The 14,043-nt window shown below is 46.2% G+C and overlaps 1 long non-coding RNA gene across 1 annotated transcript in view; it reads right to left on the reverse strand.

Moving 5' to 3' along the window:
• Positions 1-3,592: 3,592 nt before the first annotated feature.
• The window catches only part of LOC144824684 (uncharacterized), a 55,155-nt gene continuing 44,704 nt past the window's right edge, over positions 3,593-14,043 (reverse strand). Inside the window, exons 2-4 of the long non-coding RNA XR_013609059.1 lie at positions 9,116-9,234; positions 4,841-4,984; positions 3,593-4,594 (exon numbers count right to left, since the gene is read on the reverse strand). This is a non-coding gene — a long non-coding RNA (uncharacterized LOC144824684). The remainder of the gene's footprint in view (positions 4,595-4,840; positions 4,985-9,115; positions 9,235-14,043) is intronic.

Here is a 14,043-nt window from a genome sequence, read left to right on the forward strand (position 1 = left end):
CAAAATGCAACGTGGTCACACCTCAATTTTGCAGTTAAAAATTGACCTTTTTATGGCAAAGTGTCTAGCTAGTTTTTGCACCCTAGCTCTGCCGGCACCTAGGGAAACCTAGCAAACCTATACATTTTTGAAAACTAGACACCCAGGGAAATTCAGGATGGGGTGACTCGACTGCCACCCACCCAGAATCCCTTGCAAACCTAAAGAATTGGGGAAAAATACGCATTTTCCTCACATTTCTGTGGTGGAAAGTTCTGGAATCTGCGTGGATCAACACATTTCCACCCATCCAGTGTTCCCCAAGGTCTCTCCAAGAAAATGGTACCTCACTTGCCTGGGTCTGCCTAATGCATGCGACAGGAAACAGCGCAAAACGCAACGTGTTTGCACCGTAATTTCGCAGTGAAAACGGGCCCTTTTTTTAGTATTAAATCTTTTTATTAAACAAAATTCTCTCAGGCAATGCAAAATGCATACAGTACACAAGGTATATGCAATAATGGCTGAATATAAGACAGCGCAAAACACAACGTGGTCGCACCGCAATTTTGCAGTAAAAATTGGCCTTTTTTTGGCAAAGTGCCTACCTTTCGTTTGTGAACCCTAGCTCTGCCGGCACCTAGGGAAAGCTAGCAATCCTATACATTTTTGAAAACTAGACACCCAGGGAAATTCAGAATGGGGTGACTCAACTGCCTCCCACCAGGTTCTGTTACCCAGAATCCCTTTCAAAGTTAAAAAATTGACAAACAAAACGCATTTTCCTCACATTTCTGTGGTGGAAAGTTCTGGAATCTGCGTGGATCAACAAATTTCCACCCACCCTGCGTTCCCCGAGGTCTCCAAAAAAAAATGGCACCTCACTTGCCTGGGTCTGCCTAGTGCCTGCGACAGGAAACAGCACAAATCGCAACGTGGTCGCACCGCAATTTCGCATTGAAAATGGGCATTTTTTTGGACAAAGTGCCTACCTTTCGTTTTTGAACCCTAGCTCTGCTGGCACCTAGGGAAACCTAGCAAACCTATACATTTTTGAAAACTAGACACCCAGGGGAATTCAGGATGGGGTGACGCAACTGCCTCCCGCCAGGTTCTGTTACCCATAATCCCTTGCAAAGCTAGAAATCGACAAAAAAAACACATTTTTCTCCAATTTCTGTGGTGGAAAGTTCTGGAATCTGCGTGGATCAACAAATTTCCACCCATCCAGTGTTCCCCCAGGTCTCCCGAAAAAAATGGTACCTCACTTGCCTGGGTCTGCCTAGTGCCTGCGACTGGAAACAGCGCAAAATGCAACATGGTCGCACCGCAATTTCGCATTAAAAATGGGCATTTTTTTGGCAAAGTGCCTACCTTTCGTTTTTTAACCCTAGCTCTGCCGGCACCTAGGGAAACCTAGCAAACTTATACATTTTGAATACTAGACACCCAGGGGAATTCAGGATGGGGTGACCCAACTGCCTCCCGCCAGGTTCTGTTACCCAGAATGTACAGGTTTGCCAGGTTTCCCTATGTGGTGGCTGCGCTAGGGCACATAATCCACAGGTAGGCATATTGCTAAAAACAAATCCGTGCCTAGTCGGCTTTCTGCTGCCCTGGGGGGAAGATTTCGGGGCTGGGGTTGCCCCGATATGCCCCCAAGGGGGGCAGAAACATTGTGGCTATATTTTTTGGCGGGTGAGGGGATTGGTATGCCCATTCTGGGCAGCCCCCACCCCTACACATAAAAAAGCCAGCGTAATCGTTGGCGTCAAGTGGGCTTTTTGCCCCCCCCCGGGGTAATGCCCCCATATGCCCCCCTGGGGGGTCAGAAAGTCCACTAGATGCCAGGGAGTTTTTTGGGCAAATTTTAATTAGGGTGGAGTTTGCCCAAAACGGGCATGCCAATGCCCCCAATTTAATAAAAATTTGCCCAAAACAATCCCTGGTGTCTAGTGGGCTTTTTGCCCCCCTGGGGGGGCAGATTGGGGGCTACTGCTCCATCTGCCCCCCAGGGGAGGGCAGGAAGGCTGTAATTATATGGGGAGGGGGTGGGCAGCCACACACTATTTCATATTTGCCCCCTCAAAAAATACCTGGCATCTAGTGGGCTTTTTGCCCCCACTGGCGGGGCAGATTGGGGGCTAATGCCCCCAACTGCCCCCCAGGGAGGGCAGAAAGTCCACTAGACGCCAGGGAGTTTTTGGGCAAATTTTAATTAGGGTGGGGGCTGCCCAAAACGGGCATGATAATGCCCCCACCCTAATTAACATTTGGCCAAAAAAATCCCTGACCTCTACTGGCCTTTTTGCCCCCCCCTGTGGGCAGATTGGGTGCTAATGCCCCCATCTGCCCCGTCGGGGGGCAAAAAGGCTGTAATGTTTGTGGGGGAGTGGTAGGGGCATTGGCATGCCCATTTTGGGCAGCTCCCACCCTAATTCAGATTTGCCCCAAAATATCCCTGGCGTCTAGTGGGCTTTATGCCCCTCTGAGGGTGCAGATTGGGGGCTACTGCCTCCATCTGTCCCCCAGGGGGGGCAGAAAGTCTGTAATGGTAGCGGCGGTTGGGGGCATTGGCTTGCCCATTTCGGGCAGCCCCCACCCAAAAAAAATGTGCACACAAAAAAATCCCTGGTGCATAGTGGGCTTTCTGCCCCCCGGGGGGGCAGATTGGGGGGCTACTGCCCCTTCTGCCCCCCAGGGGGGGGGGGCAGAAAGACTGAAAGACTGAATACTATAAATGTATTTATGGGGGGAGTGAAGGCCCTTGCCCAAGGGGCCGCTCCCCCCTCCCTGGTGTCTAGTGGCTGGATCCCTGCTTGGGGATTCTCCCCTTTCTAATGATACCTTTCCCGTCTTTCTACGTGCTCAGGGGGCTGAGATAGCCCACTGAGCATGTAGAAAGTAAAACTGAGCCTAAAGGCTCATTTTAGTTTTGGTTTGTGTTCAATGATGACAGTGCGATGTGCGCGCTGATCGTCATTGAACAGAAACCAGGGAGGGGGCCTCGGGAGCTGGGGAAGCTCTTCCCCAGCTCCCAAGGTCACAGGGGTGAAAAGGAAATCCCTCTGCTGTCTGCAGCAGAGGGATTTTGTGCCCCTGGCCTCATGACAGAATGGTTCCGTCATCAGCACAGGAGCACCGATGCTCATGACGGAACCATTCCGTCATGAGCATGGAAGGGGTTAAAGAAGACTCAAGAGTTATCAGAGGCTAATCTTTCCTCAACAAAAACAGCTCGTTCAGGGCCAATCAAATCAGGTAGAACAGGATCGATATGAAGAGCCAACATCTTTGTGAAGATCTTATAGTCTGTATTAACTAGGTAAATAGACTGATAATTCTTACAAAGAGGCTGATCCTTATCTTCCTTAGGGATTAAGCAGATCAAGGCATTAAACTAAAGTAAAAGATTAGGCAAAAGAATCTTTGCAAAGTGATCATAGAAGTCAATGTTAAAACCATCTGGTCCCGGCGCTTTCCCACGACGTAAAACCTAAATCGCATGGGAGATATCGGCTAAAGAAATATAAATTCCCAGGGAATCAAAGTCACTGTGGTTAGATGGAGGAGAAGGAATGGATTAAAAATAGGAAGAAAGATCAGACTGTTCTGGTAGGGATTCAGGTGTATATAAGTTCCTATAAAAAGGAACAAATTCATTTAAAATATAATTATCTTTAAAAATAGGAGTACCAGGAGGACCCTGTAAAGATTCTATTCTCGTTCTTTCCTTTCTAATTTTTAATAAGTTAGCCAGTAATTTCCCCATTTTGTTATGGCCCCCATAGTAGCGAGAATTGCATTTCAATAAATAATTGGAGGCAGCATCTGTAGATAATCTATTAAAAGTAAGTTTAGCATCAATACGATTTTTCACAGAAGACCCATTATTAGATTGATAATAGGTATAGTCTAACAGTTTAATTTTTTTCAAGCAGTTGAGTGGATTGAACCAATTTCAGATTGAATGGCATGTTGGGATGGAAACTTACTGAGGAAAAGGTAATCAATACGGGACTGTGAGTGATGTGAGGCTGAATAAAAACTATATTCAAGAAGGTCAGGGTGACAAAGTCGCCAAATATCAACCAACGATTTGCGACGTATTGTGGATGTAAATTGTGAGTGCATTTTAGAGTGCACAAACTTAACTCAGAATGTCTATCTAATATGGAATCATGAATTTGGTTACAATCACCACTAAATATAATATAATCATCATCATACAGAAGCAATTAGTCAGATACATTAGTCAAGAACACCTTATCGACCGAAGTAGGGCCATATATATTAAAAGTAACTAAAGGGATCTTATCTATGAGGAGATTAACAATAACCCAACAACCTTCGGTATCGGATTCCTGTTGAACAAGGGAAACATGTAATTTTTTATGACATAAAATCACAACCCCATTTTTCTTACCCAAACCTGGTGAAGTAAACACATGACCCACCCAACAACTTTTCAGCTTGGAAGCTTCATCTTCAGAAATATGGGATTCTTGAAGTAAAGCAATGTCAGTTTTTAATTTCGCTAGATGAGATAGCACCCGTTGCCTTTTGATAGGGTTGTTTAAACCTTTAATGTTCCAGGTAGAAACCCTAAATGAAACTTAATGACAAAAGCATGAACAAGCAATATGGTTACAAGAGCAAGACCAAAGTTAAAATAAGATAAAAATTTGGAAAAAAGTGGAAGAGATATAGTATTTGTTTTTAGTAAAGAAGACATTAGGGAGGAAGGAGTAAAGAAGTGAAAAGAAGAGACCATGAAAGAGAGTACTGTTAAAAGAGAGATAAGATAGAGAACAAAAAGACAGTACAGGTCATACAAATGACGACTGAAAAATATACCTACAAACACAAGACAAAATGGGGTATGGCCACACCAGAAGATGATGACGACAGCACCGTAACTCCACCGAATCCCAGAGGAACCATGGAGAAGATATCAACGTATAGGGGTGACCAAAAGGGAATTGAATGACGGGAAAAACTACACCTGTATAAGAGGGGAATAAAAACATTATAAATGAGTAGATACACTATAAAAGAGGTAAAAGAGATAGAATATGTTAAACAATTTAATATATTGAACATTACAAGAAAACAAGTGAAAACAATCAAGGAATTACAAAGACAAGAAACAGTCACTCAGACATGGCAAAGCAAAATAACAAATCAAATAGATTTTGAGGTATCAATAGCAACAGCTCCATGTTGACGAAAAATTCCTGCAATGCAGCTGGGTCATCGAATGTGGTAGTCTTTTTACCTATATGTGACCTTGAAAAGGCAGGGATGGATTAGTCCAAATCTGGCTTTTATAGAACGCAGTTGAGGACGAAGTTCAAAAAAAATTTCCGACAATCAGCTGTAACTTTAGCCACATCCTAAGATGAAAAATAGACGTTGACCTTCCCAAAAATGTGTTTTTGGGACTTAACAGCAGACAGGACTTGTAGAAGGTCTGTATATTGCAGGAAAAACATGATGATTTCTCGAGGTTTTGTAGAAATCTTGGGACCTAGTCTATGAGCTCTCCGAATGTTAAGAGGAGAAGTAGCAGATAAGTCCAAGAGCTTAGGCAAAAATGTTTGAAAGAAGATGGTTGGATTGGAACCCTCAATATTTTCGGGAAGATCATAAATACGAAGGTTGTTTCTGTGATTTCGATTTTCTAAATCTTCAGATTGCTTCTTAAGTAGAGATATTTCAGACTCCAGAATTGAAATGCGAGCACATGAGACTTGAAGAGAATCTGCTATTTGTTCCACAGCACGCATACGCAATTCCAACGAAGACCACTTATCATCCAAATGCTGCAGAGTTTTATTAGTTTCCTCCATAAAGGGTTTCAAAGCATGAATTTCTTAAAGGATTATATCCATGGAGGCTGAAGATGAGTTCACTGGAGAAGGAGGGTCTTTTTTCTGTCGTTTAGTGGTAATCGCAGGTAGTTTGCTTGAAAGTTGTGTTACGGCCGCGGTCGCGCTCACCTCGATGCCTTGATGCCTTGAAGTTTGGAGAGGTGGAGGACGAGGCTGCCGCGGGGGAGAGGCTTCCTTGATGCTGTTCGGCCCCGATCTCGGCTTGGCAATGGCGGAGGTCCCAGCTGCGGGTTCAGCAGACGCGGTAAACGTGGCAGGACCGGCAGGCTTGGAGGGACACATTGACGCGGTAGGCGATTGGAGGTGGGAGGAGGCAGCGCGGCTGCGCAAACACCGGGACGCTGCCTGCTTCTGCTTTCGGCTCGGCTCAGGGAATGCCGGAACTGGAAGCACTGTGTCTCTCCCTCTAAGGCCGCCATCACCGTTAAAATTGAAGGTGGGAGACGCTTGTTTGGGTCAAAGGGCGAGTACTGCACTAAATGTTGAGGGGGTGAAACACTCCAAAATTACCCTTGGCTTTCTCTGTAGGGGAAAGCTTGGTAAAATGATTGTCCCGCTTTATGGGTACTGTGAAGCTGGTTTCTTTTTTGGCTGCCCTTCGCAGTATATGGAGGAGGAGAAGAGAAAGTGCCACGAAGATTTAACATCTGTTGAGGAGGGTAAAGGGGGTGTCTTCCCTTTGAAAACGGGGCGATATACACTTAAAACGCGTGCAGCACTCTTACTTCCCAACTTAGACATAACCCAGCCCATAGCGACTCCAAGGAAATCTTCCCCTGTTGTTGAGATCAATTCAAAGGGACAGCGGAAGAGATAGACGTAGCGAAAGAGGGAGAAGTAAGGTCAAGGGAGGTCCCAAAAAACAGAGGGAAGAGTAGGGGGGAAAAGTTGGTTTGTTTAAAACCCAAAATTACTCCCTCGCTGAAAACATGCTACAGGGGACAGTATTTAAAGGCTCTTCAGATGTAAATCTCTCCCAAGAAATTCAAAGGGTTCATCGGGATCCTTTCAGGAGGAAGCAAGGCCAGCTCAAGCCCTGGAAGATCCTGGTTAACTTCCTCTCTTATGCGGTCAAGGAGCAAATACTGTCTGCAGGTCTTAAGGCAGGCTCAGTCTCTTTCTCCCTTACGGGGCAAGAACCAATTAATTTTCAAATAAGATCAGACATATCACACACGACAGCAACTAGGCAATGGGAGCTTGGGAGCCGTCTAGAAGAGTTAAAAGGACTGGGGGTTAAGGCCCAACTAAAATTTTCAGCGCAATTACATGCTATGTTTAATAACAAGATGCATCAGTTTCGTACAACAGAAGAGGTCGACGAATTTATACCTGAAATTAGAGGCGGGAAGTCTGGAATTTGAGTGAGGGGAGTGCGTTTTATGGTGGAAATAAAGTTAAAAAAACATATATATGTATATATATATATATATATACATATTGCATATATATATATATATATATATATATATATATATATATATATATATATATATATATATATATATGCAACAGGTATAGCTCCCTATCGGTGTAGTTAAGCTCGTCTATTTATCTCTCTTTTTGTTTTAGTAAATTAGTTTTTTCTTTTCAAGGTTGAGGTGGGCTTCGCCTATTTTGGAAGGGAGGGTTCCTCAAGGGTGTCAAGGGGCACAGGTGGAAGGGATGGGAGGGAGGGGGGCACAAGGGGGGGCGGGGAGGGGGGGAATGAAAAAATACTCATCTCACTTTGGGATTCGGTTTTTTGGGCAGTTGGTTCTAGCTCCAAGAGTCAGAAGATATGGTGGGAGTAGTGACCCAGGGTAGGAAGAAAAGCTTTGTCTCTTGGAATGTTAATGGAATGAGGTGCCTCAGGAGACAGAGATTAGTAATGAAATATTTAGAACTCTCCGAGGCCCAGATATACATTTTGCAAGAGACACACTTAACTGCTGAGGAGGCTAGGAAACTTTTTGAGAACATCTTCTGGGTCGAAAGCTTCTGCACCTCCGGTGAAACAACAAATACCCGAGGAGTTGCAATTTTATTAAAACGGGGGTCAGCATGTTTGATAAAATCTTTCCAGATAGACCATACTGGGAGATGGGTCATCGCACATTTAGACCTGGAGGGTATGGATTTGCTTTGTGTGTCTTTTTATGGCCCAAATATGGATGATCCAACATACATTAATAAACTTAATTCCAAGTTAATTTTGGAGAATCTCCCTATAATTATAGGGGGGGACTTTAATGTCCTCCTAGACCCCAATAAAGACAGGTCAAACCGGTGCCACTATATAGGGGCAACTCATGTTCGTCGTGCAATGAAAAATTTAATGCACGATATCGGGTTGGTAGATGTTTGGAGAGAGGTGAGGGGAGATGATGTCGGGTTTACATTTTATAGCAAAAGGCATCACCATTTCTCAAGGATTGACTACATACTTATGAGTGGCGATCTTTTGTCTGGAATAATTGCTATATCCATTCTCCCCATTCACCTTTCGGACCATGTCCCTGTTTTATTTTCTTGTAAAAGAATAATGAAGGTAGCCCCGACGAGATGGACTCTGAACAGGAGAATGTTATCTGACCCCGAAATTATTTTGGCCATTAGGGCCTCCTCTTCAGAGTTTTTTTAAATCAATATCGGCTCAACATCTATTGGAGTAGTTTGGGACGCCTTCAAGGCCAATCTTAGAGGTAGGCTACATGGGCTCATATCTGCCAAAAATAAAACTGAAGGCCGTGAATTAAAACTGAGAGAAGATAATATCAGGAAGCTGGAAGCCGATCTTCTCCTTGTAGTGAATGGTCCCCCCGAAAGGGTTGGTAAAGTGCAGGAGGATCTTGAAACAGCTAGGTCAGAATATAGAGGTAAACTAGACGAGAAATGCAGGGCTCAATGGCTGAATAAAAATATGGATAACTTCGAATATGGTGAGAAGGCCGGTGCCTTGTTGGCATGGAAGGCCAGAACGGACCGCACAAAAAATAACATAAGTGAGTTAGTTATTAATAATAGCGGAGATAAATCCACAGACATAGAGGACATAAAAAACTGCCTGCTCTCGCTTTTCACAGACCTCTATAAGGAGGACTTGAAACCATCGATGTCGTGACCCACGGGGTCAGGGACACTGGGGAAAGGCCACCGGACACCACATCCGGTCAAGGGGGCAGGACACAGAGTTCTGAGAGCGGGGACAGAGGAAGGACGTGGTAAGCTGTGCGCTACCGAGATACACAATAAAAAAGTACCTTAATGAAGATTGTGTGTCGAGTGAATCCTGGGGGACCCTCTGGGATACCACAACTGGCGACGAGGGTCCAAAGAAGCCACGTGTACACCCTGCAACGCGAGTTTTGAAACCAGGAGCCTGTGGAAAATGACATTGTATATGTACATAAGCGGCGTTCATTTGTGTTCACCATACCCCTAGCTGTAAGCAGAACGAATACCGCGAAGCATTGCCCGCATCATCTCGCCAGAATAGGCCCATGCACGCACGTACACGACAGCCATTTCAGGCACCAAGGCCTCTCTGCCCACTCCCGATAGCCAGCGTCTCTCTCTCCCCCTCACTCCCCAGCCTCGCAAGCATCCCCGACAGCCCCCGGTCTCTCATGCATAGGCCATAAAACCCTCTCCCTCTGCGCGACCCCGCTCTAAAAGTGTCACCCCTGCCTGACCGCCACCCCCTGCATTCCTCCCAGGAACACCCTTCCCCTCTTCTGATGACCCCCCCCCCCCCCCCGGCTACACCTGGCCTCTCGACCCGGTCCCAAGTCATAAAACAAAGCCTCATGGATGTACTCCCCCTGGCCCCGCATATCAAAACGTGATACACCAACCGAAGTGCCCGATCTTATCGCTTGCCCAACCTTAGATCTGACCACCCCCCCCCCTTGCCCTCGTGTCCTGTTGGAATGTCCGGCTGCAAGATTACAATCACATGTTACATTTGGGAGGGGGAAACGACATCCGAGCGACTGGTGTGGGAATAGGCCTGAAGCTGGGATTCCAAACATGCCTTTTCGTACTTCAAAGTTTCTTTATTGCAATAAGGAATTTTGTGCATCATAAACCTGTGTATAAAAGACAGATCCTCAGAGAAACTTGTTAGAGCACCTCTTGAAGACATTGTGCGTATGTCCGAAATGACAGGCTCTCCTCATGAGAAATAAAACTCTGTTATTGCACTCCCGCTTCCAGCGCCCGTCTCTTTATTTGGTAACTGGTCAAAATGGGAACTAAGAGGCGTCGTGTGCCAGCAGCCTGGGCATCGGTTGTAAATTGGGCTGTTTTTCCTCAATTGGCGCCCAACAGCAACATAAGGTCCGGTAAGAGAGGTCCAGACGATGGGGTGAACATCTGAACGATTGGAGTATACCTGCCATGAGAGGGCCCTTGTCCGGCTGCCGATTGAATGAACTTCACCGATTCCGAACGGACCTCTCTCAAGTGACCTACTGTCCTGACTGGGATCCCACAGGAATGCTGCGGTAAAAACATGGAGTAAGAGAACGATCGGGCGCTGGAAAGGGAAGGCGAAGAACTGTCCACACGGTCCGGTCCGGGTAAGGTTAAGTAGGACGTCTTTACATCTGATTGATTGTTTATATTGGAATCGGTATTTAAATACTGGTATTGTTCATTGATTGGTTCATTTAGCCTTGGTTGCTACTTGAAGTATTGGTGCTTTTGAGACATTCTCTATTTGCAAACAGCGACGAATAGGAACGTTCCTCTCTCTTTGCAAATAGTGAAGGATAGGTAATGCAGACATGCCTATTTTTCTCCCCACTGATTGATTGGTTGCTCTGTTGCTCTTTGAGACATTCGCTGTCTACAGAATAGGAATATTCTGTCTCCCTTTGCAGATAGTGAAGGGTAGGTTGCTCTGTTGCTCTTTGAGACATTCGCTGTCTAAGAATAGGAATATTCTGTCTCCCTTTGCAGATAGTGAAGGGTAGGTAATGCAGACTTTTGTCCCCATTGTAATCCGTCATGCCTATTTTTCTCCCCACTGATTGTTTGTTATCGATTTTTATCGATTATCGCTCTTTTGAGATATTCCCTGTCTACAAACAGAGAAGAATAGGAATATTCTGTCTCCCTTTGCAGATAGCGAAGGATAGGTAATGCAGACTTTTGTCCCCCGTTGTAATCCGTCATGCCTGTTTTTCTCCCCACTGATTGATTGATTGTCTGGACATTTATTGTTCAAGGAATAGTTCTTTTGAGGTATTCTCTGTTTGCAAATAACGTGGAATAGAAATATTCTGTCTAGTCTTTGCAAGTAGTGAAGGGTAGGTAATGCGGACCTTTGTCCCCCGTTGTAATCTGACATGCCTATCTACTCCCCACTGATTGGTAAACTAGTTCCACCCGGACCATTTATTAGAGGCAGATCATCTGGCTCAACCGGAGGGCGCCCCTAATAAAAAGGACATATGTAAAATATGAAGTAATCACCGTATCCTGTTAACAGAAACTTTAGCGCAAAAAAAACAACAAAAAAAAACACACTAGAAAAGGAAGGAAAAAGAAATCGAGCAAAATCAGTAGGCCACTGATGAGTTTTTTGATTTCGCTAGAAATAAGAAACGTTAGAAATAGCCCGCAATAAGAAACATGAAAGTGGTGAGAGAAGCCAAGCTTGACATCACGGCAGCCACGAGGTAGCTAGGCTCCGCCGCCCCTCACTGCCCCCAACATGTCTGTCCCACCGCCCGCCACGCCCAATAACGGTAACATAAGACAGATACAAGTCAGCAGATACCTACCCCCATTCCGGAAACTCCCGAAGTGCAACAGGTCCACGGTCACGCCCATCCGGAAGACGAGGCCTCGACACGTGCAGGGCGGGGCCCGGCTGGCCGCCATCGGCCGGAGAGGAGAAGGGGTGGATGGCCCGGGATGTACTGGTCTTCCCATCCTCTTCTTCTGGCGCCTTGCAGGCCACGGGGGGGGATGTCTTGCTTATGCCTCCGACCCCCCCCCTCTCTCATCGCCTGGTCCGGCCATCACGAAAGTCAGCGCCGGGAGACGGCGTGGGGTGCACTGGGAGGGAGAGGCGGCGCGGACGAGCCTCTCCCACCTCCCCAGGTGGAGGCCCCTCAGCTGCACCCCCAACGCTCCACTCACCCGACAAGGGTTCGTCTACTCTTGCGGTGCAGCACCACGCCCGACAGGCTGGAGTCCGTCTGCCCTTGCGATCCAACGACTGCCGGTTGCCGCAGAACTCGTAATATGGCGGTCGACTCTGCAAGATTGGACCCGGCGTGCAAAGATGGCCAGATCGCCTGCCAGCTAGAAAATGAACCCCCCCCGTCCAGAGGCGTTCTCCTCAGCTTTGAAGATTCTATGAGAGCCGCAGGGGCCCCCGACCCCCGTGGGCCCCCGATGGAGAATGACTGCCATGACTGCCCACGGAACGACCAAGACGTAGCCACGAGACGTTGGCGCTCTCATGCTGGCGCCAGCCTCAGTTTGAATGACCGAAATCCTGCCGACTACCAATTTGATCAGTTCCGGTGGAACACCAGTATGACCCGGTAGGAAAGATTGTTGCCTCCCTCCCCCCTTTGACTGATGGTTCTTATCAGCGGCCCCTTCTGTGCCCTTTAACGAAACTTTTGGACTGCCGAAAGAGGCTCTGGTCCAACCACGAGTTGGTGGAGACATTTTGACTATACTTGGACCTGCCTGACCTCACCCAAAATGGCGCCGGTACAAATGAAACTCGCAACTCCCTGTTGTGTTCCGGTTGCTCAGCCTTGATATCATGAGATATGAATGCAGTTTTTTTTGAAGCACGTGGAGGGAGGGGATGGGTACTGATTGAACACTTGGACAATGAATTGATATTAAGTCCTGACGCGTCATTGATTACGGTATTATTGAAAGTTCGAATTTTCGACACTTATGGTACTTACCCACAATGAATTTTCGATATGATTTTATTGCACTTGTCGCACCTTTATGAAATCAACGGTCACTGACTCCGTTCAAATAAATATCCCCTCATGTACAGTTCCAGTCTGCTCCGTGGCTGGCCCACGTGGTTGTAGACCCGTATTTGTGCGCCAACATTTTTAAATAAAGGTTTTGTGAAAAGCAAACTTAGTTGTAGCGCTTAAATTGGTAAGTTTCGAATAAATGGCCACTGTTTCCGATATAAGTAAAATACAGGTGAAATAAAGCCACTCGATTACTTGAAGGTTAAAAAGCAGAGTACACAGAAATATCGTAAATGTGAATGGTCCAGGTTTGTTGTGTATATTTTTTTTATTATATATTTTTATTTTTGTGCAACGTAAAGCAATCGATAAAGGTCCCGGTATTTAGCCTTTACCTTATGTGCCACATGTATCAGGGAAGTTGTTTCAGATGCCCCTAAGCCACTCCGAAGGAATGCCACCTAGCCCCTCTAGTCTCCGTGCCTAGGGAACAAAAACGACCCTGTACCACTGTGGACCATCCCTCCTCCTCGAAGGAGAGCACGAGTTCACCCCCCACTCTACACTGACTGCCCTCTGTTTTGACCCTTCCCTACACACGATCCGTAATACCACACTTCGGCGATCTATGCAATACACAGTCCATCGAAGATTATCTCTCCCGCACTACCGGTCCCTCTGGGCTTAAATGCCGAGATGAAAGGGATTGCATCCCGCGGAGATAGGTCGAGTATGTGGTAAGTAAAGGCATTTTCGGGTTTATGCGCGCTGATATGTTGTAAAACGCTGCCCCCCACCCCTTCTTTTTCCCTTCTTTCTACAGGACACATCGGAACGTCGACCAAAGTATGGAGAAAACCTAAGCAACACGCCATGGTTCCGCACAGAAAAATTGTATATTGTCTATGGGGACTGCCCCTGAGAACGTGACGAATTTGTGTGATATGAATGCACGCGTGTATGCCCTGATGTGTATAGCTCGACTGAATACGCGTTGCACACGCTTGGATTGATAAGAGAAATGTTTTATGTATGACTTAAGTGATGATCGAACGGCCGATGGAATGGGGAAAAGGGGTCTGAACATGGTGCCTATACACGACGAACAAACAAAGATATAGCACTCCCTTACTTAGAAACGACTGTCTCTCTCTCTCCGAACCCAGCGACTGGGAGGGTGGCCTGAAGCAGAAACTTGACGGGTTATTGCAGTATGATGAAAT

The sequence above is a fragment of the Lissotriton helveticus genome, chromosome 3_1 (assembly GCF_964261635.1).
Source record: "Lissotriton helveticus chromosome 3_1, aLisHel1.1, whole genome shotgun sequence".
In the NCBI taxonomy this organism is placed as follows: domain Eukaryota; kingdom Metazoa; phylum Chordata; class Amphibia; order Caudata; family Salamandridae; genus Lissotriton; species Lissotriton helveticus.